The sequence below is a fragment of the Crotalus tigris genome, unplaced genomic scaffold, assembly GCF_016545835.1.
Source record: "Crotalus tigris isolate CLP2741 ecotype Arizona unplaced genomic scaffold, ASM1654583v1 scf7180000017571.3126492, whole genome shotgun sequence".
NCBI classification, from domain to species: domain Eukaryota; kingdom Metazoa; phylum Chordata; class Lepidosauria; order Squamata; family Viperidae; genus Crotalus; species Crotalus tigris.
In genome coordinates this window covers 2405934-2433345 of record NW_024096482.1, presented here as the reverse complement: position 1 = coordinate 2433345, position 27412 = coordinate 2405934, and the positions used below count along the sequence as shown (strand labels likewise).

Here is a 27412-nt window from a genome sequence, read left to right as displayed (position 1 = left end):
AAGAACACAGTGCTGCTATTGTGCATAGTATGTTGCATGGTATGTATCTATAGATGTATAATAAATCAAGATGGTGGTCAAATTGTGTGGTTAAAGCCCCACCCCATTTTTCTAAGACTTCATTAGCATGCCCTTGCAATTATGTTAACCATGCCTGCCTCTGTGATAAAAATAGAATATGTGAAAATTTAAGCAGCATGCTAAATTCCTTGACCAGAAAATAGCCTTCTATAGCATAGTGGAGATGAGTACTCTATTGTGTGCACTTCCCACCACTCTTTTGTGGCTGCTGGAGGCCTAAAGTTCATGCTGTCAAATTTTGGCAGCAAACTACTGAACCACAGCAGTGCAATTTTCCACTGATTTTCAACAGAAGATGAAGAAACGTAAGTGTATTAAATATTAGTATTGACACATATATAAAATTATAAAATCCCATCTGTGTCTCTCAAAATGTGCCCTCAACACCCTCCATACCTGTCAAAACAGCCCCAATCTTTTATGCTACTATTATCTAAAATACAATTATTACCATCTCAGAAAAGTGCTAGTCTATATTCTTCTCTATATGCTTGTAGGGTAGGCATCTGTAGTATGTAATCCTGCTTGTTAAGAAATTCAGTAAGGCTTATTACACAGTAAAATTTAAGACTTAGTATTTGACTGTATCTGCTAAATGCATATTTGAAAATAGAAATATTAAATTCTTAAAATTAAGATTTTGTCATGCACAGGGATTGTTCTAAATGTTAGCACAGAAAGAGAAGGACTGCATCTAGAGAGCACAGAAAAGAGCCTTTGCTGTTCAATTAAGATCTATTTCCAAGTCAACTTACAATAAAAATAAGAATCAGAATAAATTAAGCATTCACTCCATCACTGTCACTAGCAGTTTTCCCACTTGCTTGTCTTGTTTGTGCTTCCCGGGGTTGTTGGAATTACACAGTCTAACAACATTAGTCATTTATCCACAATAGTTTTTGACATCTAGTTTGAATCAAAGCTTTCTGCAAATAGCTGATTTATGATCAGTGTGATGCACATATTGTAGGTAGTCCTCAACCTATGAGCCCAATTGAGCCCCCAACTTTTGTTGCTAAGCAAAGAAGATGTTAATTGAGTTTTGCCCCATTTTGTCACCTTTTTTGCCACAGTTGTTAAGTGAATCATGCAGTCATTAAGCTAATCTGGCTTCCCCTATTGACTTTGCTTGTCAGAAGTCAGCTGGGAAGATTGCAAATGGTGATCACATGACCCTAGGACAGGGTAACTATCATAAATACAGTTGCCAAGCATTCCAGTGTTGATCATATGACCATGGGGATGCTGCATCAGTCAAATGTATGAAAAATGTCATAAGTCACTTTTTTCAGTGCCATTGTAACTTTAAATGGCTGATTATAACTTGAGGACTACCTCTTTTTTTTTTCCAGCTGTCTTATAGAATCATAGGGTCAAAAGGAATCTTGAGAAAGCAGGCTGTTCCATTACTTAAGAGTTTTCACAGTCAGGACATTCTTCCTTAGTTCATGTTTGGGTCTCACTGTGGAGTTTGTACTCATTGGTTCTTGTTTTGCCAGTCATCTTCTGTTATTAAACATTCGCCACAGATTCCCTTTCCATTGCCCTTTATGATTTGCATTTTGATTGGGCTTTTTCCACCTTGCCTACATTCCTAATGGAGTGTTAAATATGGTCCTCAATGAGACTTACTTTCTTAATATGTGCTTGTTGAATGCAATGATGCATTGAATGCACAAACATTATAATGCAGTGACTCACAGCAAATCTTCCAATAAAAGTTTTATTGTTTGTGTGCTTATGGCAGAAGTTGAAATTCTTCTAGATCAGTGGTTCTCAATCTTTTCTTCACCATGGACCCCTTTAAATACCTTTTGTGGCCACTGACCATGGCCACGGACCACCAAGGCTTAAGTCCAGATTTAAATCATAACATTTCTTCAAGCCTTTGTGGAAACACTATGATGACATCATGGTGGGCCCCAGATTGAGAACACTGTTCTAAATTATCTCTTGCTCAAGTCAAGATTCCAATGTTTGCTTGAAAATCTTCATTATTCAAGCATCCATGATTTCAGGATGCAAAGACCTGGAAGCAAAGGTTCAAATGGTTCTTCTCTAGTAGTATTTCATTGCTCGTACCAGTCATATATTATTATTTAAAGATGTGAGGATTTTGCTTTTATCTTAAATGTCTGATCTTCACAATTTGTAAATATCCAGCCAGTATGTTTTTGCTGCTGTCTGTTAACTTTTTGAATATATGTGAGATCTTTTTAAAAATTTCTGAGCTGAATGGTTTGGTCTTGAAATAGAAAGGGAGTTCTAAATATTACACATGAAACATAATAAATGAGCCAGAAACTGGGTAGAACTGACAATGGACACAAAAACATCTCAGTTGAAGACACAAGTTCATATTTCGTTTTCAGTCAAGTGCAGTAATTTTGGGGGAAATGTTGATGACGACCAAAGTAAGTCTGTGGAGCGGCTGATACCATAAAAGGTTAAGTTCTTGGGAACCAAGTTGTCTCTTGGTGACTACATGGACAATTTTTGTAGATTTTGTAGATTTCTTGGTAGAAATCTTCCAGGATAATTTTTTAAATTTAGTCTAACCTGCAGACCTGGAATCCTCTAGAAGACTCTAATCAAGATATGAATCTGCTTGGACCATGCTTAGCTTTTATTACCTAAAACATAAAACAATCTCAGGCATCTTCCTGAGCAATAACATAGAATGATCACCTGTCAATATTATTACTGCTCACCACCCATTCACCTGTCCAATCCTGGATGCTAAAGTCTGCCAGAAGAATATTGATAGAGTTGCCTTTTTGGAAAGAAAAGAAAAGAAAAGAAAAGAAAAAACCATACTAAGAGAAAATGAAGAACAAAGTGAATTGGACAACAAGATAGTCACTTTGAACATTTACAGTAAGGTGTTGAAATCCCTGGTACAGCAGGGGGAAATGAGCAGAGCTGTATGGAATAATGCATACTTTATGTGGTTCTAAAACTATGGGTTCTCATCTAAGCTAGTTTAGGATACATACAAATTAGCATAGGCACATTTTATGAGATTCTTTGCCTTTTAAGTCCTTTTTCTTAAACACAGATGCACACACACACATACACACACATATTATATCTATGGCTGCCCAACTTGCAATGCTAACAGCCCTGTTTTCTTTGATTATCTGGGATTGCCAATACTCTCAAGGATCTGTTTATTCTGTACACATTGGTCTGGAAGAGGTTCCCTCCCAGATAATCAGTTCTATAACAGAGTTGGTATTACTGACTGGAGAGAAGATTTCACAAGTGTTTTTAAGGTTAGAAGGTCATTGACTCAAACAATGCTTGGAAATGAGCATCCTTTTCAAAGGTTTCCCATAAGATATACAGTATATCTGAAATTATACTTTGTGAATCCAGAAAGTGAATCTGAAAGTAGTGCAATAAAATTCAATTTAAGAGGTTAAAACTCAAGGTTTAAGTTTTTTCTTTGCAACACCTTGATAGATAATATATACAGTAACCTCTGCCAATATCTTTGATAACAAGCTCACTTTTTTCTGTGACCCAAATTTATACAGTACAGTTTGTTGGCTTGTTTGTTTTTAACTGCCTTTCTTACTCAAATCTGAGCTGAATTGCAAAAACCAGGTGAGAAGTAGATGGCAGCGAAGATACCAAAACCTCAAATCTTTTGCTATGCTCCAAGGGTCATCTGGATTTCTGAGCCCAGATATGGCAATCCTAACTTCTTCAGCAGTATCAGATTTTAAGTCACATTTTACTTTGCCAATGATGGGAATGTAAGTCATATGTGGTCAAATGTTTGGGTAGACTGCTAAGCAACTATGTCATGCTTCAATTGATAGATTACCTTTTCTCTTCCTGAATCACTCAACAAGCTAACAAAATCTGTGTCTATAGAGAACCCGGAGGCACTATGCAAAATCAATGGAAAGCAACCTCAATTTTGAAGACTAAATAAAATAAACAGACTTTCAGTTTAGTATTTAGACATGATGATGGGCCAGATTCAACAATCTCCTTTCCAGAGTCTTGGAAGATTACAAAATATTTATGTATTAAATCTTGCATAATGTGCTCTGCAATCATGCCACTGAACAAAGTTCCTGCACAATTGCATATCATTCCAGGATCATTCATCAGGTTAAGATATATTCATATAATGAAATGCGAGCTCTAGAAAAATCAAATCACTTCATGTGAAGGAAACTATCTTTCTCTTTCTTTAGAGCTATGATATAGACTCAAACCTCCAATTGTCCCCTAGATCAACGGCCCTCAACCTTTTGGGCACCAGGGACTGGTTCTGGGAAAAGAATTTTTTCTGTGGACCAGAGAGGGTGTGGTTTTGTGTATTGTCTGCATCCTGTGGATGGGGTTTCGTTGTTTGCACAGACTGGTTTCTGGCATGCCACGAACTGGTGCTGGTCCATGGACCAGGGTTGGGGACCCCTGCCCTAGATGGCATCAGATGGAATTCAAAGTTTATGCAGCTCTTTGCTGCTGTCCAGTGGTTTTCCAAATGTTTGCATGGTGACAATTGCATTTCAGTATAAAAGCTGCATTATCATATACAAATATGTCTTCTGCTTAGAAAAAAAAACCACTTAGTTTTTCTTCCAATTAGTTTATTGTTGTTCACTTTGCAGACCAAGGGTTGTGTGCCTGATATGCATACTATTAATTCAACCTTAAATTAATGTCAAAAATAGAGTTTGGTAATGAAAAACTATGATTTGAACTGAAAGCTTACAGTTCAGGAACACCCACCTCATGATACAAATCGGTAGGATTAAAATGATGGTAAATTATAACACTTTTTTTGATTCTCGGAAAATATAGAAGTATAACATGAAGACTTCTTTAATACATCAGCAATGTTGAATATCCAAAATAGCATGTTACACCATGGAAAGAATAATTCTGATTGTATAAAAGTAGCCAAAATTCTATCTTTCCTGCAGATTAATTAAGCCATTTCCTCAGGGCACCCTGGATGCCAGGTGCAGAATTTCTCAATTCATCAGGATGAAAGGAAAAAGATACCAGGACCTCATAGTATAAATTTTGCTATACAGCACAGCAGGAAGACAAAAGGTCATGTCCTTTAAAATGATACCTCTCTTTTTAAATATGAGTGATACAAATGGATATTCCATTTTCTAAGATTTGTTACATGATGTGGATCATCAGTCCCTGAAGTAAAACATAGAAAATTTTCATAAGAATACTATTTTATTGGGTGTATTTCCCCCAGAATTTTGGACTGTAGTTCAACACCTATGGAAAGAGGCCAACTGGGAAAATATCCTGTAATTAACTATGGCCTTGTAGTCTCACATTCCAATCATCTCAGCTTTTCATTAGTATGTTGAATATATAAACAAATCAGGACCTGAACATGAGGGGGCCATTGGTATCTTGCAGTTATGAAAGCATATTTCACAGTACTACAAAAGTACAAAATACTATTTGACATTGCAGTAATTTACTAAAAAATCATGTACATATAGATATATGAAATTTGTATTCTTTTTTTATTCAAAAATACGAAAGAATAAAAATTCAATAAAATTCAATCACAATTTTATATGTGATATAAATACGTACATGATTAAAATACACTGTAAAAATCAGTAATATAATAATACGTGCACATTCTGTTTAGTTATGAAGCTCTCTGGAAGAATCTACATTATCTTTCAATTTGTATCATTAATACAAATCCAAATCTATTTCTGATTGCCCTTCTAGATTCAACTATGTTTTGATCTGATATTAGCAAAATCAGGTGTTATGTTATGTCAATGATCAAGCAGCTAGTTATTATGGTTATAAAATGGCCTAAATAATGGAAATAATGGGAAAATACCATAATCCAGAAATTAGCAACAAGATATTCTTGATTATAGGACACTCTAGCTTCAAATTATGTCTGCAATTTAATTTTTAACCACTGAGAGGCTGAAACATGCAAAATTTAAAATCTCATGCAATTTCAATGATCTAGAACAAGTTTAAGTGAAATTATCAAAATCTTCACAAATGTTGTGGTAAATTTATAAGATATAAATTTTATAAGATTTGTAAGATTTAATTTATTTATAATTTATTAATTTTATAAATCTTATATGAGTTTAGGCAAAAGTAGGTTGCTGATCTCTGCTATAACTGGTTATGCTGTACTTATCAGTATTCCTGAAAATATAAAACTGTCATCAAATATGCCTTTCAAATGTGCTGAAATACAACTTCCATAATCTTCAAATATGATTAGAGATTGGAAAACTATGGCAGGTCAGTTCCAATATGTCTAGAAGATATGAGCTTGATGCAGGCTGTTGTGATCTTATAAACACTTATATGATACAGCAGCCTTATTAAATAGTAAAAATATATAGTACTCTAATCCCTGGGCAGTTAATTTATCATATGCTGTCCTGAGCATTATCAAGTTACAGAATTAGTAACTTGGTCTACACCAGTTTGGTCTAGTAGTTAAGGTATCAGACTAGAAAGCAGGAGACTATGAATTCTAGTACCACCTTACCTATGAAAGCCAGCTGGGTATTCTTGGGCAAACCACTCTCTCCCTCAGCCCAACTCACCTCACAATCTAGAGGAGGAAAGTATGATGAATATGTTCTCGACCTTGCATTATTTGTAGAAATAATAAAGGCAGGATACAAATAAATAAAATAAAATAATTTCTTAAATAATATGTGAACAAATTACTTCTTTAAGCAATCAATTAATCTCTAATCTTTACAAATCAATGCAAAGTTTTACAGTCTTTAGCTTAACTGGAGAGGAAGGGAGAGTGGTAAGATTGTAAGCTATTGGCGCAGGCTTTTGTGTATGTATTTTCATTTGTACAGCACCCAACATATTAGCTACTTATTCACTTTAAGTAAACTATAATGCAATATTATTTTGCTCTTTTAAACAGATACTAATTTAATAGCACAGTTATGCAATAACTTTGTTTATGGGATTAGGGAACCCAATTTCCAGCAGCATTCCCATCATGACTTTCTTTCAGGTCCTCAAATTCTGGACCATTCTGACTTGAGTGTCACACAATTCCCATTAAAAATTGTTTTCCAAAAATTTTCTTAAAATTCAGCTTGATTTTGTCTCTAGTGAGTTTTGTTCAATTTCATCTTGGCAAAAATATCTTCTGTTCTTCATCCAGCTACAGTTGTCTGGCAAAGCTCATCTCAACCTTTCTCCAATGTCAACATATCAAATGTCATGTAAGCGTTGAATTTGTTGCTTGTGTCCAGCCATGCTCCCATTTTTTCTCCCAAAATCTTAACAATCCAGAACTTTTCAGTTTGCTTTCGGTGGGGTCCTGTGGTGTCTTTTTTCAACTGACAGCAATTTAAATTAAATTTAAATTCTATTTTCTCATGTGATATAGTGCCATAAAATAATTTTGGGTGGACTCTACAGAAAGTATAACCGGGATTGTTTTCTAAGATATTACCTAGTCATCCAATTTTGTCTCATTTGCAAATTTGATCAGCATTTCCTCCACCTCATCCTCCAGCTGATTAGTAAAAATGCTGAAAATTGTTGGGTCTAGACCTTAGCCTTGTGGCTTCTACTCAACACTTGCCTTTAGTTTGACAATAGCCTCTCTTCAACACTTGCCTATAGCTTATTAAGGAACCATTGATGAACACTTGATGGGGGAATCCATGAAATCATCATGGCATCCAAACCAGGATTAGATTCCCCCCATTTTGAATCAGGCTTTGTCTCAGAATCAAAACCATTATAAAATTACCTCGTATACTTCTAGCTGTTCATACTTACTGTTCTATCTACAAGCACACAACGAAAGTTCTAACTCTTTGCTGCTGTCTGAGGTTAAACAGATGTTTGCAGCCCAGATATAGTAGCTGTATGCTTGTATTATTTTTATTTATATATTAGAATTCCAAGTCCACCCATCAGTTATTTGCCAGATTCCAGTAACATTTCCCACAGGGAAATTTCAATGGCAAGTTCTATGTAAGGCATTGTTAATTTCTGAGTTATCAGATCTGTTCTCCATGCAGTATTATGAGAATTAAAAAAAAAGTTTTCCCCTTTTCTCTATTAATGAATATAGTTGAGGAGTGGAAGTCCTCAGGTACAGGTAAGCATTTTATATGGATTACAGCAAGGTCATATTAAAATGTTTGCCATAGTGTTGAGGATTGAAATGCAATGTTACAGTCATCCCACTGTTGCTTAGATTTCAAAATTGTTTTAAAGGCTATTGACTTTGTTCACTTCTATAAATTCTCTCTTAAAATATATCACATGCCCAATATTCAATTTTCCTCATGGATTTTTAAAAGTATTTTTTTCTCCATGACAAGGGAAATGGTATATTCAGATAATAAGCTTATCATCCTTCTTATATATCTAGGTATCTCCTTGTCTACTTTCCTTGTCTACCTTTCTTTTGAGTAAGGAATACACTTTTCTTTGGGAGACATGTTGAAGACAGTATCAAAAAAGGATGTTTGGCCAGAATGTCCAGGAAAAAAAAGAGAGAGAAATAGAAATTAATATTTAATCCATTGAAATGCTTATTTAAACAAATGCTTTTACTTTCTGTAAAAGATTTCAGGAAGTCAGGAATAAAGCCATGTAAACTTTAGCAAACAGGACTCTTCATTTTGCTACTCCAATTTAACACATATAAGCAAATAGAAGTTTTTAATTGATTAAGTTATTGCATCCCATCGAGTTGGCGTTCACTCTTACCCACTATGCAGATAAACATTCTCCAGGATGATCTGCCTATCTGACACTTCAAGCTTCCAGTGGTGTATCCAGCATCACTGTAATGAAGTCCATCCACTTTGCTGTTGGTCATCCTCTCTTTCCTTCCACCTTATCCAGTATTATAGAATTCTCAAGAGAAGATGATGTTATAGATGCATGATGTAAAGCCAAAAATCACTAAAGACGATCCTGATACTTGGAAAAAACTGACTCCAGTTGAAAAATAGGCTGAAGGGTTGATAGATACTATTACTGACAACAGAAGCATGAAACAAGATCAAATATATTATTGAAGTAAAAAGCGATATAATGAAAAATGCATAGTACCTCACTTATAATATAATGTCTTCTGAACATGCATATCCATTCCTGGAGGCTGATTTTAAAGTATTAGAAATGAATCATGTTGACAAACTTGTCAGCCACCTATAATGTTTCTTTATGAGCATAGGTGGGAATATGATATAACGGCATGTTGAATCAGTCAAAAATGAAGGTAGCTTAGAAGTTCTCCCATTTATTATTTTTTTTATGTAATTCACATTTATTTAAAAAAAAACAGCCCCCAAATGCTTCTTAACATTGTTGAATATCTGGAAAAACAATAATATCCAAATAATATAGTGGTAAAAGTTTTTTTCCCCATCTGAAGATTCTAAACAGATTTTTACACAATCATCATCATCACATTATAGCACTAATACCCACCCTGAAATTTAAAGTCCTTAAAATTATGCAGTTGTCATAAAAGCTTGATCTTGACCCCTGAATGAGTTTATGGTTAGTATTACAAGTTGGAAAACTGCCTTGTATCAAAGTCGTCAATTAATCCACATAACTGATTATTGCCAAAGTGATTAACAGGAGTTATTCCTGAAAAGGATCTCAATTTTTTCCCCTGTACTTATAGCTCTATATTTATTTTTAGATACATAGCTGGGCAAAACCAGCCCTTTGAATTCTTTCATCAAAATTCTAGATGAAAAAAATAGTATGGATATTTTTTCTGAATTTATACCAAGGAAGGAGAAATTCTCCTACAGTCTCTCAAGAACAAGACATCTCTTTGCAATAGCAATATGATTATTACTGAAAAAGCTCAATATTATCAATAAAACTATTGTTTTCCAATTCCAAGTAAAATAATCTAAAGTATATTTTTCCTGACTGGCAGTAGAGGACTGAACTGAATTGAGCATAATGATTTTTTTTCAAGTCCCATGTCATTCTCATAATCAGTGTGAGAAATAGCAATAGCAGTTAGACTTACATACCACTCCATAGTGCTTTACAGCACTCTCTGGGCAGTTTACAATGTCAGCATATTGCCTCCAACTATCTGGGTTCTCATTTTACCAACATCAGAAAGATGGAAGGCTGAATCAACCTTGAGCCCTGTCAAACTCCAGACTGTGAGCAGAGTTTGCCTACAGTACTATGTTCTAATCACTGCGCCACCAGGGTTAGAATGTATTAGAAATACCTGTTTATTAGGAAATCATATTTATTTATTTATTTTAAAATAATATAGGGTAACTCTGGACAGCTTAGTTACCTATAATTAAACTTCTATTCCTTTTGGTTGTGTGTTTCTTGACATATAGACCTATATAGTCTGGTAATTCTAATAATGTCCTCAAGTCAGGAATAAAAATTCATATATTAATGACACACTAAAAAAGATGGGCTTGTGTAAATTTTTTTAATATAAGGAAAAATATTTTAAAGCTTCATTACAATATTTCCAGCAATGTATGTACAATTACAGTTCAGCAGTCCCTGCAACTCAACTTACTCCTCAAAACCAACATTCCATTGTTTTTAATAAAGCAAAATTTGCACCCATTTTATCTTCACTGGAAACTAAGATTTCTCCAATTTTTTGTTCCATTTAAAGCAGATGTTTTTGTTCCTGATATGTTTTGGCAAATGAGTTTGCCTGACCATTATGTGTGAAAAGATGATTTCCCCCACTATTGCACCAGTTTTTGCAGTTCTGGTTCCATTCCAGAGATGAAAGGTGATCCCTTAGTTGATCTTGACTGCCAAAAAATTTTCAGTACAAAAACTAAAAGACACAAAATGTTGGAAATCCTTGTTTACCTTCATTAAGTGACCTCTTGGGAATTTACTGGCAATAAATTGAAGAAATTATTTTTCTTTCCATTTCATCCTCCAAGAAACTTTGACTTTTCAAACTGGAGTCCAAAACTGTTGTCTCTGCGAAGCCTCACTGCACGGTTTTGAGTAAAATGCCTGTTTGTATACAATTTCAAATGACTGTAAAAGTAAGACCAGATGAGCAACACAAACACCACATTATCAATTATTATTCTGAAGCAAAATTAAATTCTAAACCTCTCATCATTTTTGGTTTCCATCTGTTTGTACCACTGCTATGTTGTGCACTGTCTTTGCACATACAACCATGTTCACTTTATTTAGAGACAATTTTGCCAAGTCTTATCTTCATTTATTCTGATATCAAAAACCATGTTACAGCTATAAAGCCATCTATTCAGGTTAAACATTAAATCAACAAGAGATCATTTTTTTTAAACCATGGCTAAGAAAAAAATTGCTTCCAGCAGACTAAAGAAGACATGACATTTAATGGAGTATAATAAAATGGCAATGATATTTCTACCTTTATTAAAATGACAAAATAAGAAGGAAATGTTGATGGTTCTGTATGAGTTAATACCAAATGAAGTGTTGGAAGTAGTAGAAATTCTGGCATAAAATTAGTTGCAGTTCTGAATTTTGACATAGGCTGTTCTAACTGAATGGCTATCATTTAACTTTATTTGGAAAAATAAAATATTTCACAGACACAGCGTTGTGGAGGCAACAAGACCTTTACTTTGCCTTTGAGGCTGGAGGGCCTAATATTACTCAACAAGTACCCTCTTGGGCAGCCTACTCTTTAAAATATAATTAAAGACGTTTGAGCATTATTAGCAAAGTTAGTGGTGGTGGTAATAATACTAAATCTCTTAAAGGTATTAAAGAAGTCTACCTAGTTCATTTTGGAACAGGAGCACTATTACAGTATATAATGAAATTTCCTTGCAAAATTTTAATTACATCTGAAGTAGATTCCAACTTGGTTCAAAGTGAGGTTTCTATTCAATCATCTCTAGGTTATTTTTTTTACCACAATCCCAATAATTCCTGATAAGAAATTGTGTTCTTGAACTTTTGAAGTTTTTGAAACTAAGGAGAAGCCATGTGCTTCCTTTCTAAATATGTACACCTTTTCTGGCATGAATGCCCACTTATTATACCAGATGAGACTTGTTTCTGTCTTTTTCTTCTTTGGGCAAAAAACCCCACATGCAGTTCACCCAGCTGAGTTTCAAGTTTTTAAAAATATTTAGGAAAAGCAGTAAAGGAAAAGATAATTTATCATGACTGATGGTTAAATATATGAGGAGATAATAAAATTCAGGAAGGATAGGAATTCTTCATTTTTGATCTCATTCCCAGCTTCTCTTTATTATTTATTAAATTTTGTTAGAAAAGTGCTTTGAAAATTATGCTATCAACATGACAAGTTGAAAAAATATAACTGTAACTATATTATTAGAAAGCCTTCCTTCCTTCCTTCCTTCCTTCCTTCCTTCCTTCCTTCCTTCCTTCCTTCCTTCCTTCCTTCCTTCCTTTCTAATTGTTGACAAACTCACATAATATTTATTACAGAAAATCAGAGGTGGATGTATTCTTCCAATGTATGATCATGCTTTTAACCAGTCCTTGTGCCTGAAAAATCCAATATTCTCAATGTTTTGATAGATTCTAATAGTAGGTATAGGGTCAAGAAGAATACATGCATTTTTAGCATATGGTGTTCAATTGACCTCACCTTCTTCCCCTTAATGGGTTTTTAAGTTATCATAACAGAATAACAGAGTTGGAAAGGACCTTGGAGATCTTCTAGTCCAACCCTCTGCTCAGGGAGGAAACTCTATACCATTTCAGATAAATGGTTGTCCAATCTCTTCTTAAAAACTTTCAGTGTTGGAGTATTCACAACATCTGGAGGCAAGACTTGGAATTCTACTTCAGAGATGAGCTGGGGACCATTCCCTGAGCTGGTTGAAAGTGAAGTGATTTGGAACATAAAATGCAATCTCTTAAAGCAGAACTAATGATCCTAGAAGATGATGCTTCATTTTCTTAGTATTTCTTAGTTTGGCTAGTCTCTCTGGCTTAAGTCTTCTCAAGTTGAGTCATTTGGTTTGGAATATCAGAGTATGCTGGCAAAGCATGATTGGATTTAGTATTTGTAATAATTTCCTATTAGTTAAGCCAAATGATCACCTGGTATTAAAGTACAATTAAGCCTCCAGTGGTCAGTAGCCCCCTGTCTCACCAAGCTTCAGTTAATGATTATCCTATAGACAAATTAAATGAACATAAACAAAAAGAGGTTTGTTGAAATACACTATATATGCTAAAATTTTGCAAATGTCATCCTGGGCTGGTGAGTTTGAACAAGTACCAAAATAAATCAAGTGATGAAGCTGCCAACATAGAAAGCATTGCCTTTTGTGGTGGTTGTTTAAAAGCAAGCTTTAACCAAAAAGGTCAAGGCAAGCAGGGTACATAATTTAAAAAATAAAAAAAACACTGGAAGCTGACAATGAGTGTCACTAAATAGAATAATTCATTAGTATTGTGTGCTTTTGTAAAGTTAGTTCATTTTATTACATTCTGACAAGTGTCAGACTAGTAATCCTGGGTCATACTAAAGAACAGTTATTAAATTTACTTCCAGCAGAAACTTTAATGAGATGGTTTGCAGTCATGCAAAAACATAGTGCCACTGTGCAGCTCCTATTTTTAGGATGTAATCCTATAATGCAAATTTCTGAGTACATTTTTATTTCATTTTGTTTTGTTTCATTTAACTGTATAACATAACTTCTATTATCTGGTTGCATAATTTATCTTCATAATGAAAAATGCTGAAAATTCTCCAATTTTAACTTTTAATAAAAGTTTTAAAAAATCCCACATTAATGCAGGTTCGTAGTTTGATGAGTTGATTCAGTTGGGTAATAGCCTTCTTTAACCCAAATGTACTCCAGGTTTGACATCTAAGTAACCAACTGAATCTCCTTCCTTTTCTTCTGATGTGTATCACAAATGAATATACAATAGATATTCTAGATAAAGTAGATAAAATTATAGTTGTAAACCAATTCTTTTTTTTCTCAGACTTCTTTAATAATTATTATTAAACACTGAGAATTTTATTTTTATTATTTGTAAGTGTACCAATTCTCTGAAACAACAGCTTTATTTACGTGCTTGCTTGGATTGTTTACAGCAGTTTAAGGAGACTTAACAATCTCTTCATGAATTCCTTCAGAATTAAACCAAGAGTTGGCATCTCTGTGGTCAGTTCCTCATTGCCAGTGTCACCACCTCCATAAGTGTGCATAGGATCCAGCCATTTTGTCAAAAGGCAAAACCACTGCTGTTCAGTCATACTACAGGCTCTGCCTATTTAATTTATATATGGAATCATAACGTATGTATAAATGGGGAGAGATACTACTGCTTTCAACATCTTGGCCCTCCTTTCACCACCTAATGTTTACAGAAGCCACATAATGAGCACATATAAAATCTACTTATCCCCTTCAGTGAATGGAAACTATGCTATTAAGACAGGTCGGTAGAATCCAAAGAAAAAACAGCTAAAATACTCTTGCACCATACTAACCTAATCATCTTTTCTTTTCTTGGCTGTGCTTTGAGAGGTTTGAAGCTGATGCTATGAACCAAAGCAGATATGTATGCTGCCATCTGTAAATATCGTATGTGTGGGGAGGTACATACTGTAAAGTATCCAGAAGAAGAACCAGACCTTGGACAAAAGAGTCTGACAGTTGCTCAAAATAGCCAAGGGGCTACAAAAGCATAAAAAGGAAAAATATCTATGAAAATTCTCAATTATCTAAGTCATAATTGTCTCAAAGGTGGGGGGTTGGGGTTGTTGTTGTTTTTTTGAAAGGCAATTGGACTGATTTTTTTGAGGAAGAAGATGATGTTTCACTTTCCATGCAGGAAGCCTCATCAATTGTAGTCCCATACCATATGAAGGGAGTTCATCCCAAAGTGGTGGCTAAATGTCTATGAAAATTAGGCTGTTGGTTTGATCTCTAAGTTTGCCGATTTGGCTGCAAACGATTTCTCTCCATTCAGGGGGACATCTTCAGTGTCATCTTTGAATTGTGCTTGTCTGTCACAATTGTACTCGATGTACCCCCAAATGGAGACAAAACGTTCACAGCCAAATCGCCAAGCTTGGAGATCAAACCAACAGCCCAACTACCAAGCTGAGCTACTAATATTCAAAGACATCTATGAAAATTCTCAATCATCCAATCTTCATAGACATGTAGCCAAACACTTTGGGTGAATTGATAAAGCTTCCTGGATGAGAAGTGAAACGTCTTCTTCTTCTTCTTCAAATCAGTCCAGTTGCCTTTTCAAAAACAACAACAACAACACAACAACAACAACAACAACCTTTGAGACATAAAAAGGGAAGCATGGGCAACCTGAACATTTCTGCTACATCCCCAGGAGTAACCTTTAAAATTTCTGTAAGGCTGAGTCTACCATAGGACCAAAACAGATCCTGTAACTAGATATAGTATAGCTGGTTTTATTCAGGCAGTTCTGAATTAATAATCAGCTCTAGGCTAATAGGTTTAGTAAAATCAACTACAATTTCAGATTTGTCCCCATGAGTTGACAGGACTCTGAAAGTGGCAAAATATCCAAAACTTTGATTCTATTGTCCTGGCTCCTGCAATTGAGATAACCATGCCTTACCTCTCCTGCCTTCCCCTGTATTTTGCAAACTAATGAAAAAAAATGGGAGAAAAAAAATGCATTATATAGAACAATCTATAAAAGCACATATTGATTATGTAAGGAAAACCAGACATAAAAGTAAGATTTTGTTTTGTGAAGAAAAGAAAACTGGCAACTTCAGTAGAAAGTGTAAAGAAAATGAATTGCCTTCAACAGTCACTCTCTCAACTATTTGTTTTCATGGGAAGAAATGAATCTCCCTCCCTCCACCATATTTTAACAACCTTTGTTACCAGCTGAAAAAAAATCTCAGGGCCTTGTTTTTAGTGTATCCAATGTTCTATGAATTTATAAGGGTGTACTCTAATAAATTGCCCCTTCAAGATTTAATAAATCTGATGGGGAGGTTATTTAGCTCTTCTACACAGTTACTAAGAGTCATAAAGAGAAGGTAACTGTAATAAATAAAACTAATAAAACTATTCATTTCCTGGAATACTGGTAAAGAATGTCTAACCTCAATGTTACAAGCAAGCAATGTTCACTGTTGCAAAATGCATGTTCTCTGAAAGGGTACTTTATCTTTTCAAAATAACACTTAGTTTAGGTGGGTTCCTGTCTGCTAAGAAGTTATCTGAGACCATAAACCCATTTCAGATAAATAACTCTTCTGCCCTATAATCAAGCATGCGGCTAAAAGACTTCACCTTGAGGAAACCATCTTGCATTCAGTACTACCAGCTTCCTTTCTTTTTCGATGATGTCATTGGCACCTGTTTGGTCTAATTTGTCTGCTTCATACTCATACCAACAGCCAACATGGCAGAAAACATTCCGATTGTAATTAAATATTTATTTATATTTCTTATTTCTAAATTACTTATCTCCCTCAAAGAGGTGGTCTGGGTTGTGTAAATAAAATATAATATAATCGATAAGTATGTCTGTGGAGATTCTCAGTCATCCAGGTCATTGTTGTCCCAAAGGTGCTTTTTCAAAAGGTAACTGGACTTGAAAAAGCTCCTTTGGGATGACTGATAAGTAAAACAATATAGAAAAATTAGCATTAAAATAAAAAAATTAAATTTGTGTTAAACATTTTAAAATTATAGAATAATGACAATTAAACATTAAAAAGGGGGATTATTACAACTGGAGGGGGCTCTCAAGGGGCTAGCCAGTCCCACATAAATATAAATGCACTATACATTTTAGATTGAACAAGTGCAGATAATATCAGGGATGAATGATGACTATGTATGATGGACAGTGAGTAGCACAACACACCATTGCCATCGTTAACAGATGCAGGATATAGAAGAGAATATTCGTAGCTGAGGGTTGAAGTGCAGAGCCCTTGGTACTCTCTGAACTTAATTGTTTTAATTCAGATCTGCATTAAATGATGTGAGTGTCTGTAATAGAATGTCTGTAAGAAAACAACCAAGCACAGAGAGCATCAAAGACCCTACAGAAGCAGGAGACTAATAGTACATTAAAACCATGAACAGTCACAAAGTTGATGTAGCCCAGATTTTTCCAGTTTTACATCTGGTTTCAACTCTTCTATGAGCTTCCAGAATCGGGAGAGGGAACCAGATGCACCCAGTGTTTTGTTTATGAAGAAGGCAGAAAATAAGGGGACTAATTAAGCAAGATACATGAATAAAAGAACAACCGTGTGGCATGTTTGAAGTTGACTCTTTAGATGAAAGTTCAACTAGATTTCCCTCTGCTTAGAAACTAAAGTTCATTTGCAAGTTAGTGAGTCACGTGCAGATCAAGGGCCTAGTCGGTCAGTTGAGAGACATTTCTCATTTATCAGTTTCTTGACACTGAATAGGTGTGGCTTAGCAAAAGAAAGCCAGAACAATACCAACAGCTGCATGGAATCTTTCCACAATCCAAAGGTGAATAATTAAATATAACTGAAGCCCCTTAGGAAGCTATGAGTCACCAGCCTTACAGCAATGGTATCATGTAATGTTCAATAAGAGGGAAATGCTGTAAGCGTGCCCAGACACACTCGGGGGAAAAAGTGAGCTGCACCCGAAAAATATAATGCAAGGAGTCATGAGAAAGGCATTTCCATGTTTGTTGAATTAGGAGGCAGGTTGTCAAGTTGCTTTACCTTACAAGTGAATCCATATTTCTTTAGAACAAACCAGGGATTTCGTGGGGAGGAAAGGCTGGGGAGGTTGAAAAGTCTCTGTATAGTCTATATGTCTTCTATAAAATATATGTTTCTATGTGTGTTGTATAAAAGCAGTCTTGAAAACTGAAAAAGGTTTCTAGTTATATAAATGCCACACCTGTGAGGCAAAATCCCATAGCACCTGGGCTGAGTCAGCAGTAGAAGTAAACAAGAACCTATCACATACATTCCTCAAATCCAAGGGTTTCCTGCATATTCTTATGTCAAAAGCTGAGCATTATGGTTGGCACAGACTAAAAACCTAAAGCCTTGAGGGACAAAAATTTTTCAACATCAATGAAAGTAGGAAGACTAGAACATTCATTGAGATCAGTTTGAAAATCCCTCCAAGGTATGATGCTTATTTTAAAAGGAAACTTTTTTTACTAGACTGATTTGTTTTCATTCCCCTAACCATTTGGTCTCACAGAACCAAAACAAGCTGAGAAACACCAAGTTCCCAAGACCACCCATAACTTCCACAGAATTTGGTATGATTACTGCAATCATGGGATCTGCTTATTTTAGGAGCTGCGCAATCCATGTGTCCTTAAAACTAGTAACAAATTACCATGGCATAAAATGTAGAGCAGGCATGTCAAACTGCTGGCCTATGGGCTGGATGCATCACCCCAAAACCATTGCCGGCAATGGGGAAAAAGTCATGATATGTTGTGCAACGTCACACCACGAGTTTGTCATGGCTGATGTAGAGGGTCCACTCACAACGATATTTGAAGTGGAAAAGTTATCCAAATTAAGGTTTTATTTTTAACCCACGGAAAGTTATCTTGTGCAAAAGCTACCATATTCTAAGTACCAATGTTCTGGGCTTCATGTCAGAGGAAGGAAGGAAGGAAGGAAGGAAGGAAGGAAGGAAGGAAGGAAGGAAGGAAGGAAGGAAGGAAGGAAGGAAGGAAGGAAGGAAGGAAGGAAGGAATTACTAGCTACTATATACCAACTCACAAAATCTTATTTTTTAAATAACATCTATTACTCAGGAAAGGTGCTGCCAGATTCTTTCTGGTTATAACAAGGATGAATAATTGTCTTTTTCTTCCCTCCTTTCTTTTTGGCCAGAGGGCTACAAAATTTTGAAAACTTTTTTTGAATTTAACGGAAACAACAGGAGACAGTTTTTGGCCACACCTGTCATTTTTATAACCCAGCAATTTGCAAATTGGAAATTACACATCAAAGCAATAAGTGGCATGCTTATGTAGGCTTGAGTCTTTTCAGGTTATGATTATCTATTCCATGTTCATGTTTCAAAGAACAGTGGGTTTAAGCCTCCACATAGCTAAACCTAAGTTAATGAGGATCTCTGTAACATACCACAGAAAGAGATTGTTCAAAACCAGTTCAAACTGCAGAAGTGAAAAGACAGCCATCTATGCAAGTGGCAACACCTGCTCAACTTATCTAAGCTGAAAACTAGGTGTGTTGGGCTAGTAGTATCGTGGGGAGAAGGGAGTAAGAAAGATATAATGACAAAAGCAGCATCCCCTTTGAATCTGCATTGTGAAATCAACTGTCTCTACAAAAGAGACAAAGTTTGTTGTTCAACACTGCAATGCAGCTTTTGTCACCTGCCTGCTGATTTCCATGCTGGTTACTGCCTAAATAAAAGAACTCTTCAAGTAATAACTGGGCGATAGGCTCAGATCAGTGTTTCTCAATCTTGGCAGCTTGAAGGTGTATTGATTTGAACCCCCTGAAGGCTGCATACTGGCTGGGGAATTCTGGAAGTTGAAGTCCACACATCTTATATTGGGTTGCACTAAGAAGTTGAAAAAAAAATCCCAGGAAAAGGGAATGTCAAACCACTTCCAATGTGTCCATAAAGTTATCAGAAATTCAACTCTATTTGAAGATGTTACTTTTAGGAGGTAGTATTTCAACAACAGTAATTTTATTTCCCATGTAACAAGATCATTAGCTATTGCTGACTATTAGCCACTGTAGTTTTGAAATCTACAGTAACATACAACAAATTTGGTCTAGCCCAGGGGTAGGCAACCTTGGCTCTTTTATGACTCCTGGACTTCAACTCCCAGAATTCCTGAGCCAGCCATGCTGAGGGGAAAAGGAGAGGTTTCCAAGCTGAGCCATGCTGGCTCAGGAATTCTGGGAGTTGAAGTCCACAAGTCATACAAGAGCCAAGGTTGCCTACCTCTGTCTAGCCAATTCACAGACAGGTTTTGAATAATTAAGAACTCTTCTCCTGCCTCCCCCCCCCCAATACACACACCTATGTGCGTATTGATGAATAACTATTTCTTTCCTCCTATACTTTGCAAAGCTCCTATAATAAATGTAAGCTCTCTTTTCTCCTCTGTAAATTTTATGGAAAATGTGTTATTCATGCAAGTTCCTATGCACTTACAGGATCATAGACATTACCTTTCTTCTGTGTAATAACTACTGAACATCAGAGTGTATCGTGCATGCTTAAGTTTATGTTGTTGTACTTAGCCTATTGAATGTCGCTTGAGGGCAACAGTGTATGCTATGAAAATATGAGGTTTTAGATAATGAGATATATCAATGTGTGGAGCTTAGCTAAGCCTAAACATATTCCCACTAGGATTTGTGTACAGTCTGTAATTAAATCTGCAATGCTCTAATTAGATGAATGAAAGGAAGTAGAAAAACATCAATGAAACCGAGTAACCAAGGACAGGGCAAATTTAAGTTGCAAATCTGGTTTGATCCTAGTTACTAAGTAATCATTTGGATGATTATATAAGTGACTAATTAAAGCCAATAAAAGAAGCAACTATCCCACACAAGTATCCATCATTTGTCCTGTCACCACTTGTTTTCATATCACTATGCTGTCAAACGATCTCCAATACTTACTCTGGTTTGTGACATGAAGTTCTGCAATGGTAGTTCTGGCAACTTATTATTTCAGGAAAAAAAGGCACTGAATACCAAAAAACAAAAATCATATTTGGAATGCCATAGTACCAGTGGGGAACCATGTGCCAAAATGTAGCCTTGCAGGCATGTACTAGTTGCTTATGAAAACAACTTTTTATGTTTTTGTTGCTACACAACATCTCCTTATTCCCCAGCTAAACTTTTCCAAGTTAATCCTAGGAGAACAGTGGTGAGGTTTCTTTTCTGAGATAAGCAAATTATATCAGTTCTGTTTCCTTATAGATTAATCAGTCTAGTAAACTTTAATATGAAATATTGATTAGGTCAAAAATTACCAAATTCTTGGGAACTTCATTGACTGAATCTTTCCTTGACAAGGAATGGACTTTGTCCATATCCAGGAAAGGTTCAGTCAATGAACATGCTGATAATTTTATCCTTCGACTTCTGCAGGGTTATTTAACTGGATCAAAAGATGCAGCTGATGCAAAATGTGCTAATGAGGCTGTTGTCAAGAAAATCCTTTATGGACCAGTTTTAAAGAAGCTGCATCAGCTGTTTATATTCTACCAGCCAGGCTTCAATGCTTTAGTTGTGATATTTAAGCACCTAAATAAAGTAGTATCCCAGTACATGAGCACCTGTCCCAATGTGTAATGATATTAAATTTTGTAATAGATGGATCAATATCTCCAGGCTGGGAAAGGGATATGGGAAAGGATCTTCTTGTCATGGGGTCCCAGCTTTACAATATCCTTTTTCTGGAAGCCAGGGTGATGCCATAGGCTTTTGGCATCAGGTGATGATCTAGCTTTCACACTGACACAAAGGTCTTGTCACCTACACTCAGACCATGCCCTATTGAGATTTGTACCTTTTCATTATTAATAGTGTTTATTCTTGTAGCCTTTATTTTTGATCTCATAGATTCTAGGAGTTATAACTATCTAATAATAGGAAACGTGGCACTACTACTAAAGAATATAGAGAAGTTTCAACTGGTACAGAATACAGAGGTGCAGACAGTCATGTATGCAGAGGTGGGATTCAAATATGTGAACTGGTTCTCTGTGTGGATGCCCCTTTTGGAAGTCCATTCTGGGCCTGGGCAACAAAAAATTAGCTACCATTTCTACTGAACTGGTGCGAACTGGCTAAATCCCACCACTGCATGTATGCTCCTAGAAGGACACATATCACATTTCTGCTCTGCAAGTTGCATGGCTGGCAGATTAACAACCTGTCTCAAAGTTATGACTGCCTCCCTCACAGTCACATTTTGTATTGTGAGTGTCTGGCAGCCATCTGGCATTTACAACTGGTTGCAGCATCCCATGGTCACGAGACTGAAATTTGCCATTTTTTGCCATTTTCTGGCAGAAATTTTGAACTGCATGAATAAATGCTATTAATAATGGAAAAATACTACCATGTCCAGTTCAAGGTGATGATTTTAAACTTTAAAGCCCTTCATAGTATGGAACCAACTTATTTGAGGAATTGCCAAAGGGCAGTTTTTGCAAATTGTAGTCACGTGCTGCAACCAGTTGTAAATGCAACATGGCTGCAAGATACTCAAAATACAAAATGTGACTGTCAGGGAGGCAATCATAACTTTGAGAACAGGTTGTAAGTAGCTATTTTGAAGTCAATCACAACTTAGAACAATCTTTAAGCTGCCGGTTGTTAAGTGAGGACCATCCATAAGGCTTTTAATAAATCTTTTATGAACTGTGAATGATCTCTTGCTTCATTCTTTCTTCTTTATCCAAGAACCAAAATACTTAGGAATGATGGCCATAGTTCATTGATTGTACAAGTGCTAAAGCCCTTATTGTCCAATAACTGATCATATCCAGAAGTGTGCAAATCTATTGAGGGTGGCTGCTGTTCACTGTCACCTGATTTAATATTTCCTTTCCCTGCTGAATGCATGTTACTGTGTGAACCTAAATTCAGCATGTCATCTGCAAGCAAGCTCTCCTAATTTGCATTTCTTTAGCTGATAACCAATTTAATTTATATACAGTAAATAGATATCATAGCTAGACAGTTACTGGAATATTTGCTATAGTTTTTGCAGTCCTAAACAAGAGCCTGTTTCCCTGATTCAATTAAACTACTGTTCCATTAGTAATTTTAATCATCCTCCAGAAATGCACATGATTTTTTTGAAAAAAAAATGGGCACGTTCTTTTTATTATTTAAGTAATAAAAGGCCTTCTTGAATTGATATTCTGATTCTTTTCTTCCTGCGGTGCAGACAGTTTTTTTACCTTTCATCCCCTTTTTTTTAGCTTTGACAGAAGGACTAGACTAGGTAATCCATGCAAACAGCTGCTGCCTGCAATGTGATCTCCCCCCCCCCCTCGATAATGTTAACAAAGAGTCCTGAACCTGTTCCTTGGTTTTAGATATTGTTGGGAAGCATCTCAAAGCTGAAACCTGACAAAAGATGAATGTTACTGACAGACCAGCTGTCTGATCCACCAGTTTTAGTTTTTTAGAGGTGCCCCAAACTAATATCAAGTCAAGCATATGCATTGATGCACCTTTCTAAAACCAGTGACTGGAAACTGTGTCTGTCACACAAGAATCTGCATAGTGTAATGTATCAGTTGGATCTATTGAGCAAGGTAAAGAATGGAGTGTTGTTTTCTGACTACCTTCCTTCGGAAATCTGATGTCTGAAATCTATAGCAGAAAAACAGAGAACCTTTCATCAATTTTCTAAGAGATGGTAATTTCCAAAGTTTTTCAAGTAAAAACTAGTATCTGGGGGTTTCATGAAAAAGAAAGGATAAGCTTTGATTAAATACAATTGTTAGACAATGGTGACAAGTGGGAGGAGGATAAAGGATATTTAACTTTAACTCAGAAGAGCAGCAATTGAAAAAAAGGCCTGCCACTTTGGCTCTGCTTCTGAAATGACACGTGTGAATGTCGTTGGACGCAATCTATCTGGTGGGCTGGCAGATTAAAGTCTGGGTCCTCTCTGAATGTTCCCTATATTCATTCATACAATATCAAGGCTCTGACTGAAAAATGGATACAAATAATGGAGACCAAAAGAAAAACACATAAAAGCTGTCAACAGCAGACATGGCATATGAACCAAGGCAACTGCAGTGCAACAGTAATAGTACAATTATCTTACAGCTTATATCTTTTGATTCAGAAAAAAAACACAATGGTTTCAGAAGAACTAGTAATTCTCCAGTCCACCTGCTTTTGTAGGAAAGAGGTAGGTTGGCTTTTAGATCATTGTACTGGTTCAATTGCAAGACTGGTATTTTGCCTTCTCCTTCCAAGTTGTCTGTGAAGAACCAATGCCTGGGCGCTTTTAGTTGCTTTTTTATTCTTCTTTCTGAATCTTTTTTTCCCTTTGTGGTACTCTTTTGGAACTGATTACTGCTTACTTCTAATCACTTTGACAGCTTTATCAGTTAAAAAAATCCCTCACATAAACTCATTAAACTGTATTTAGGAGTGCAACTTGTGGCCAGCAAATGCACTAATGGCAAAAATGAATAATACAGTTCTGCAGAAAAATGGAATGAATTCTGATAAACTGTAATATGAGACAGCCTGATTTCTTCACTTTTTAAGATGGGAAAGGCAATTCATTATTCATATCAATTTCTTGCAAGATAGGTATGTTTTGGAAATAGGATGCAAATTACAGAAAACAACAGCAGAATTTATCTGACATTATCATTTGGGTATCTTTACTATAGTCATTGTATGTCACATTATTTCCAATTTATGGCAGAGAGCTTCTCTTAATATCTTATTAAAGGACTTTCAGACAGCATGATTTTAAGTAGTTTCAGAACAAATATTTTCTTTGTCATCTGCAAACTCAGGCTGCTAGACAGACACTCACATATCAACATGCAGTATTTTTCCTCCAAAAGAGCAACCTAAATATTACTTGGTGTTGATTAAGCCATCAAGATAATAGTTAAAAATAAATACTGAATTCTTTGCCAGGATTTTATTGAAATTGTTTCTTAAGAAACTATCTTTTGCTCTCAGTCTAATTAGCCATGTATGATGTTTTCCAGATTTAAGAGACGATTCAGACATGTATGTACATTGCTCATGTAAAACATTAGGTTGATGTCTCGACATTAAACAGAAATCAGTTCTCAAGCAGATCACTCTAATTTTTTATTTTTTTATTTTATTTTATTTTATTTGTAAAATAGGGTGATTCAGTTCTCTATACTATCCTCAGCACCCTGGACTGGTACTTAAATAGAGAATCTCTTACAGATTTTTCTTTCCTGATGTGAATTGAATCCCAATTCCCTTTATGTCACCTGATGTATTTCATCACTGTAATTTCCAGAGCAGTGATAAGCCTGTTTTCTCCGCCCCTGCTCACAGTTGATTTGGGTTGCTCCCATTTCTTTGCCCCATTTTTCACCAAATGTTTCCTGAAACAATTTCTGCACCAGATTGACTGTGTGTCATTATTACTGTCTGTTGCCTTGCTCTCTGAGGGATTGTATTGAGAATGGGAAAAATCAGCACCTACAGAACCATCCACACACCATTTAACTATCTTCTAGAACATTTTTTCAGGTTTAGAACCCAAGACATTATTTTCTGTATGAACATTAGAACCCTGGTAGTTAGTAAGTTATTACTTTGGAATAATCTGTAGGAAAATAGAGGTATTTATTATTGTTTCTTGTTAGCCATCTGATATATTGATTTCACAATCAAATACTGCATTAATAGCCAAGTTATCTGTACTCAGGAAATCTGTAGCAACATCTAATTTTCATTATCCCTACTTAGCCATGGTACATCACTACCCAGCCCCCTTAGAAATAACAGAAAATGGGTTGAATGTTTCTCTTGCATTCCAGGAAAACTCTTAATAGTAATTCTAGCTCACAAAAATACATTTGATGAAGTTGTTTACAGCTGTGTATTGTGGAACATTCATTCAATTATTATGAAGACTCCATTTCTATCAGAACATTTAAATTATCAGTCCATCCAATTTGCAGGCTAAGGCCTAATGGCACCATGACCAAAACAAGCCTTTCTAATGGAGCTTTCACTTAAGTACAGGCCTAGGCCATCTGGGTAAGAAGAGGGCCTCACTGTTGATAATGTTTTCATCTTTATTGGCATCTTCTTCTCAAAACACTTGAACCTCTGGACAGAGAAATGAAATTTCCACTAACGTGCATTAACTGCATATTTATTCCCTACAAGTTTATTTAGGAACTGACTGAATAACTGGTATTTATTTATTTATTTATTTATTTAGCTTTTTGCATTACCACAACCAGTCCATTGGTTCCTCATGGCCCAAATGGGAAAAGCTGATCCATATCCTGATTGTCTTATGTTTACTTGAATTCTCGCTTTCTGACATCTAATATGGGTCCAGAAAAATCCACAAGGGTGGGGAACCTTAGCTCTTTTATGACTTGTGGACTTCAACTCCCAGAATTCCTGAGCCAGCATGGCTGGCTCAGGAATTCTGGGAGTTGAAGTCCACAAGTCATAAAAGAGCCAAGTTTCCCCACCCCTGTCCTAGAACTTCCCTGAATCATCCCTTTCCCCCCCACACTGGCTGTGAAAAGGGCCAATTAAGTTACAAATGCTGACTCCCTGAGGTTCACACAAAGGCAGTTATCAGAAACTCTGCTCGCAGCTCTTTTGGCTGTGAGCCTGACCTGATCAGCTAGACAAGCCAACTTGTACCCCCTTGAACCATAACAACATCACAGTTGTCACACTTTTTCCATGTACCACCAGCTCTCATAATCAATTTGCAACAGGACTGTATTTGGAGACAGAATTATTCAAATTTTAAATAACATTAAAATAGTTTTTTTTTCTTTTTTGGGTTTTTGTGAAGACCAGTGCTTCATGTAGAACAGGGGTGTCAAACTCAATTTCATTGAGGGCCGCATCAGCATTGCGGTTGCCCTTGGGGGGGGTGGGGGGGTGGCCAAGGTGGGTGCGCCCACTGGGTGGGTGTGGATGGAGTGGGTGTGGCGTACTGGGTGGACAGCTCTATATTGTTTGCTTCAAGGCAGGCAGTGGGGCGCTCTCCTCACAGTGCCGAGAGGTTGAGCCAGGCAGTACGAAGCTTGTCAGCTTTGCAGCTTGCTGCCTGCTGAAACTGGGCAGACTGGGGGCTATGCAGCATCGTACTTCTCATCAGATTTGCCTGGCTCAGCTCTTGCTGATGTGAGGATAGTGCCCCACTGCCTGCCAAAACTGGGCAGGCTGGGGGCTGGGTGGCCTCGCGCTTCTTTTTGGATTCACACCACCCAGCTCATCCTCTCAGTGCTGTGAGGAGAGCGCCCTGCTGCCTGCCAAAACCCCTCCCCCTGAGCCCATCAAGCCGGATAGGCAAGGGCCATTTGCTGGCCACTTCCAGGCGATGGTGCATTTCTTCATTCCTCACAAAGGGTGACACCTCCCCAGCATGCACCCAGGGGGTGGGGCCGACGCGGCAGGGGCTGGTTCCTCACTGTTTCCAGATGGCCTTGTGGAGCTAAGACTGAATGTGTTTCAGCATGGATGGCCACCACAAAATTGTACATTGGCTCCCGGCCAACCTGGGCCAGAGCCAAGGCAGTGGGGGCCGTTCCCTCACTGTTTCCAGGATGGCTT

At 36.5% G+C, this 27412-nt stretch overlaps 1 long non-coding RNA gene across 1 annotated transcript in view; it reads right to left on the bottom strand.

Annotated features, from left to right (window-relative positions):
- LOC120313749 overlaps window positions 1-6866 on the bottom strand; it is a 60825-nt gene extending 53959 nt beyond the window's left edge. Inside the window, exon 1 of the long non-coding RNA XR_005558252.1 lies at window positions 6672-6866. This is a non-coding gene — a long non-coding RNA (uncharacterized LOC120313749). The remainder of the gene's footprint in view (window positions 1-6671) is intronic.
- Between the last annotated feature and the right edge of the window lie 20546 nt (window positions 6867-27412).